Source organism: Aulonocara sp. 'chitande type north' Nkhata Bay, linkage group LG3, assembly GCF_057382095.1.
Source record: "Aulonocara sp. 'chitande type north' Nkhata Bay isolate Kocher_YH1m ecotype deep benthic linkage group LG3, A_spYH_male_GT1.1, whole genome shotgun sequence".
Lineage (NCBI taxonomy): Eukaryota > Metazoa > Chordata > Actinopteri > Cichliformes > Cichlidae > Aulonocara > Aulonocara sp. 'chitande type north' Nkhata Bay.
Window position 1 is genome coordinate 57,521,175 of NC_141346.1, and position 6,313 is coordinate 57,527,487.

The 6,313-nt window shown below is 39.2% G+C and overlaps 1 long non-coding RNA gene across 1 annotated transcript; it reads left to right on the top strand.

The window, feature by feature from the left end:
* Positions 1-391: 391 nt before the first annotated feature.
* LOC147336272 (uncharacterized) lies at positions 392-3,275 on the top strand. Its single transcript, XR_015128258.1, has 3 exons — positions 392-845; positions 1,197-1,245; positions 2,710-3,275. It is a non-coding gene; the product is annotated as an uncharacterized LOC147336272 (long non-coding RNA).
* Positions 3,276-6,313: the final 3,038 nt, after the last annotated feature.

The following is a 6,313-nucleotide window of genomic DNA, read 5'->3' on the forward strand; positions in this document are numbered from 1 at the left end:
TGACACCGAGATACTTGAAGGACTGCACGCTCTCCACTGGAGCTCCATTAATGATAATGGAGGCTATCCCAGCTGGACATATATATATATATATATATATATATATATATCTACAGGCCTTTGGAGCCGAGGATCGCAAGTTTCATTCCCGCCTGGGATGTCTGTATCCAGTAAGGGTCCTGAGGCTAGACCCCCTATGCTAAGTGAGCCTACTGCAGACATGAGCGAGACAGATTTTTTTTTATAGATATATATAACATATCAGAGGGGCTTTTAATAAGATATATATATAAAAAAACCCTCTTTACATCTGCTAATGAAAGTGAAAATGAATGAAAATAAAATGCTAGAGAAAGGGCTGTGTGGAGAGCTGTTATAAATGCATGATCTGTTGATCTGTTAGAGTTTAAGTTGAGTTTAAACTACATACATCTTATGTAATACTCAATACAAATACACTATGAACACCTTCATCTTGTTGAATTTAATATGCTGTGTGTATTATATTCTGACAAGATGAAATGTAAATGTAACTGATTTTGTTCAATAATGAGTTTGAGTGGGTTTTATTTCTTTTATGTCATTTTTGATTTCGTTGTTAGTTATTATTTTGTTTTGTTTATGACTTTGAATAAATAAAGTTTGGAGGAAAAAACACCAGTGGTTGTTATCCTGCTGGGATTTGTGGTTCATTAAATACTTGGTGTTGATTTTTAAATTCACTTCTGGAACCTTATGAAGTGGAGTCAGCTTTGGATACCATGGGAACCATTGGTGCATCTCTCAGAGTTCAGTGAAGGCAAGCATTAAGCAGGACCAAAACAAATGTCCCTCACATGCCAAGGGTAAGAAAAAAACTGGTGGTCAGTGGTAGTTTTAGTAAATCAAAGGACATTCAGTGTTTTTTTTTTCCTTTTAATTGTGTTATTTTCAATTGAATTCATGTTTCAGGTCCAGTTTATCTTTAAAACTAGGCACAAACACGAGACGAAATGTCTGTAAATTTGTAGTATCTAACTTGATTATCTTTCTTATTGCTACTTTAAAGTATTTAATCATATTTTCAAGCTAAATTTTAAAGGTACATATGTTGTTTTTCATTTATGTGCTTGGATGAGAAGTCTTAACATCATTGTTGTTTTTAAGGCAATATTTGGATAATTTTTCTCTAAACTTATTATCTTTATGTTTGTCAGAGCTGATTCACTGAGTAACACCAGCAGCCAAATGCTCACAGTGGCAGAGGTAAGTCACTTTAACGTGACACATTAGATAAGGAAGAGACATGGCATTCCAAGTGTAACCCACCTAAAATTGCCTCATGAAAATTAACTGCTGATCCCGAGGAATGCCAGGTAGGTGGCACTATGAGATTATGTAGTGCTTGTGAATTTAAATAGCGAAGGAAAACGACGTTAAGGCTGTATCCCAATTCGGGGTCTGCAGCTTTAAAGTACGCAGCCTTAACGGTCCTCAAGGTCCGCGTACTCAAAGACCGTTAAGGCCGGAAGTGCGAGGCTTGGAAACGTTTCATACAGCTTTGTTTGACAGAAATGAAGGAGAACATATTTTGTACATTTGTTTCTACATGAGCTCTGTGTGATTTGATAAGAATCTGAGGCTGAGACCACAGGACTGTACAAACATGATTGTTGGGCTTCATTTCTGTACTGAACAGTCATTTTAAGATTAGCTAGTAAATAACAATTAGATAGTGTTGTTCATGAGACTAAAATCATCTCACTTTGGTAATGTAACTATAATATGGCCAATATTATAGTTATTATATTAATCATTATTAGTTATTACAGCAGTGAGTTTGAACTCTGTGTCAAATACTGAGCTTCAGTAAAGATTCAAGTTGCAGTTATTTATTTATATCACCTTAAATCTTCACTCAAAGACAAGTATCTGTTACAGTGTATATATAGATGTATCATACATAAGAGACAAATGTTGTTCTTTTAATGTGTTGGCATTACTAAATTTGGCTCAGTGCTTACATATATGTGTAAAAAGAAAATGTACGAGCTGTGATAACTGTTTCTGATAGAATGAAGAGTAGACTTTGCTGCTCTTAACTTTTTACTGTCCACTTTCTGCTGTGAACAAACAAATTTCCTATGTGTGGGACTAATAAAGGTTTATCTTATCTTATCTTATGTGAAGGTGAAAGGTAAACTTCACAGTGACATAAAAATGTTCCCAAAGGGGCCAGGGGAACAGTTAATTTAGCATTTTTGGCATTACAGGTACAGCCAGGATATATTTTTACTTACCTTTCACTAAAATTGCAGTTTCCCTGCTGACTCCAATTATGGAATCAGATGGGGAAGCACAGAGTTTCCGTTGTTGAATAGTGGGTTTGTGTTTGCATTTGGTGACGTGTGAACAGGATTACTTTGCTTACTTGTAAATAGCCTGTTTAAGTTACATATAAATGGGTAAAAAACATGTATAATTAATATGCAAAATATTGTTGGGGTAATGAGCATGCTGACTGCATCAAAACATCTTCTGACTACAAACACGTTTTTCATCCCTCACCTGGCGGGAGGAGTTTATGAAAGAAGGACACAACAACTCTTCAGTAATTTCCCATTTCCACTTTTTCACAACACCTCAGTCTTTGTAAGGAGGAAGTCTATCAGATCAAATGGTTGTAGATTGTTGTTACTCTGTCCATCTCTTCTTTCTCTTTATATACAGACCGGGAAAATGCAAAGAAGACCTCACCATAAGAAGGGGGTAGATTCAACTGAAGAACAGCTGGATCTGCGCACAAAAGTTCACACCAAACGATACCTCTGTGAGCAGTGTGGGAAAATGTTCAAAACACTATTAAGTTTGAAGGTCCATCAGCGTCTGCACACTGGACAAAAACCCTATTCTTGTGATCAGTGTGGCCAGAGCTTTGCCCAGTTAGTTCATCTTCAGGTGCATCAGTTTGGGCACAGTGGAAAAAAACCATTCCTCTGTGAAGAGTGTGGAAAGACCTTCACTCACCGAAGTCCTTTGAAAAGACACCAATACACCCACACAGGAGAAAAACCATTCCCCTGTGATGAGTGTGGAAAAAGGTTCTCTCACTTAGGGAACTTGAAAATGCACCAGCGTATTCACACAGGAGAAAAACCATTCCCCTGTAATAACTGTGGAAAACGCTTCGTCCAAGCAATTCATTTACAGAAACACAAGTGCATGCCACAGGTGTAGGAAGCATCCTGCCCTACATCGGCACTTCCACAAATGTTTATCAACCCATTAAAATAATTTGCAAGCATATTAACATGTTGTCATTCTAATTTCATTTTCAAATGAAAGCCAATGACAGGGAGATGTTTTCTTTCTGTGCCAGCGATCTGTGTCAGCTGATCCCTGCGACCGTGCACTGAAGTTTTAGATAAAATAAACTAAGCTGAAACCATTAAATAACTAACCAGCGATCTGTGTCAGCGGATCCCTGCGACCGTGCACTGAAGTTTAAGATAAAATAAACTAAGTTGAAACCATTAAATAACTAACCAGCCTGTGCAAGGGATCTGTGCCAGAGATCTGTGTCAGCTGATCCCTGCGAACGTGGACTGAAGTTTTAGATCAAATAAACTAAGCTGAAACCACTAAATAACTAACCAGGCTGTGCCAGAGATCTGTGTCAGCTGATCCCTGCAACCGTGCACTGAAGTTTTAGAGAAAATAAACTAAGTTGAAACCATTAAATAACTAACCAGCCTGTGCCAGGAATCTTTGTCAACTGATCCCTGCAACCGTGCACTGAATTTTTAGAGAAAATAAACTAAGTTGAAACCATTAAATAACTAACCAGCGTGTGTCAGGGATCTGTGTTAGCTGATCCCTGCAAATGTGCACTGAAGTTTTACAGAAAATAAAGTAAGCTGAAACAATTAAATAACTAACCAGCCTGTGCCAGGGATCTGTGTCAGCTGATCTTTGCGACCATGCACTGAAGTCTTAGATCAAATAACTAACCTGAAACCATTAAATAACTAACCAGCCTGTGCGAGCGATCTGTGTCAGCTGATCCCTGCAACCGTGCACTGAAGTTTTAGATCAAATAAACTAAGCTGAAACCATTAAATAACCAACCAGGCTGTGCCAGAGATCTGTGTCAGCTGATCCCTGCAACCGTGCACTGAAGTTTTAGATCAAATAAACTAAGCTGAAACCATTAAATAACCAACCAGCCTGTGCCAGAGATCTGTGTCAGCTGATCCCTGCGAACGTGGACTGAAGTTGTAGATCAAATAAACAAAGCTGAAACCATTAAATAACTAACCAGCGATCTGTGTCAGCTGATCCCTGCAACCGTGCACTGAAGTTTTAGAGAAAATAAACTAAGTTGAAACCATTAAATAACTAACCAGCGTGTGTCAGCGATCTGTGTCAGCTGATCTTTGCGACCATGCACTGAAGTCTTAGATCAAATAAACTAAGCTGAAACCATTAAATAACTAACCAGCCTGTGCCAGCGATCTGTGTCAGCTGATCCCTGCAACCGTGCACTGAAGTTTTAGATAAAATAAACCAAACCGAAACCATTAAATAACTAACCAGCCTGTGCCAGCGATCTGTGTCAGCTGATTCCTGCAACCGTGCACTGAAGTTTTAGATAAACTAAGCTGAAACCATTAAATAACTAGCCAGCCTGTGCCAGGGATCTGTGTCAGCTGATCCCTGCAACCGTGCACTGAAGTTTTAGATAAACTAAGCTGAAACCATTAAATAACTAGCCAGCCTGTGCCAGCGATCTGTTTCATCTGATCCCTGCAACCGTGCACTGAAGTTTTAGATAAACTAAGCTGAAACCATTAAATAACTAACCAGCCTGTGCCAGCGATCTGTGTCAGCTGATCCCTGCAACCGTGCACTGAAGTTTTAGATAAAATAAACCAAACCGAAACCATTAAATAACTAACCAGCCTGTGCCAGCGATCTGTGTCAGCTGATTCCTGCAACCGTGCACTGAAGTTTTAGATAAACTAAGTTGAAACCATTAAATAACTAACCAGCCTGTGCCAGCGATCTGTTTCAGCTGATTCCTGCAACCGTGCACTGAAGTTTTTTATGATAAACTAAGTTGAAACCATTTAAATAACTAACCAGCCTGTGACAGCGATCTGTGTCAGCTGATCCCTGCAACCGTGCACTGAAGTTTTAGATCAAATAAACTAAGCTGAAACCATTAAATAACTAACCAGCCTGTGCCAGTGATCTGTGTCAGCTGATCCCTGCAACCGTGCACTTACGTCTTAGATCAAATAAACTAAGCTGAAACCATTAAATAACTAACCAGCCTGTGCCAGCGATCTGGGTCAGCTGATCCCTGCGAATGTGGACTGAAGTTTTAGATCAAATAAACAAAGCTGAAACCATTAAATAACTAACCAGCGATCTGTGTCAGCTGATCACTGCGACCGTGCACTGAAGTTTTAGATAAAATAAACTAAGTTGAAACCATTAAATAACTAACCAGCCTGTGCCAGCGATCTGTGTCAGCTGATCCCTGCAACCGTGCACTGAAGTCTTAGATCAAATAAACTAAGCTGAAACCATTAAATAACTAACCAGCCTGTGCCAGCGATCTGGGTCAGCTGATCCCTGCGAACGTGGACTGAAGACTTAGATCAAATAAACAAAGCTGAAACCATTAAATAACTAACCAGCGATCTGTGTCAGCTGATCCCTGCGACCGTGCACTGAAGTTTTAGATAAAATAAACTAAGCTGAAACCATTAAATAACTAACCAGCGATCTGTGTCAGCAGATCCCTGCGACCGTGCACTGAAGTTTAAGATAAAATAAACTAAGTTGAAACCATTAAATAACCAACCAGCCTGTGCGAGCGATCTGTGCCAGCGATCTGTTTCAGCTGATCTTTGCGAACGTGCACTGAAGTCTTAGATCAAATAAACTAACTGTTAGATTTGTATTGTTGATTGTCATTTATGCTTAGAAATATTTACTTATATATGCTTAGAGTTTTGTAATTAGTTGTAGATTGGTAGAGGTTTTGATCCTTGATAGTCTGCAAACTTTGTGTGTATTAGACAGCACTTTGGGAGCATGAGAGGTCATACCGTGTCTTATTATTTTATGGTAGGATTAACGTAGTTGCGTCTGTTCTAGTCTAAGTGCTCTTTGTTTAGATGAACTGCAGGACTTCCTCACCGTGTTATCTAGGATGAACCATCTAGGGTGAGGGGGAGGCTACCCTCTTCCTGACCAAGAATGTTTGACCCTTTGATCAGCAGTCCCCACACACACACACACACACACACACACACACACACAC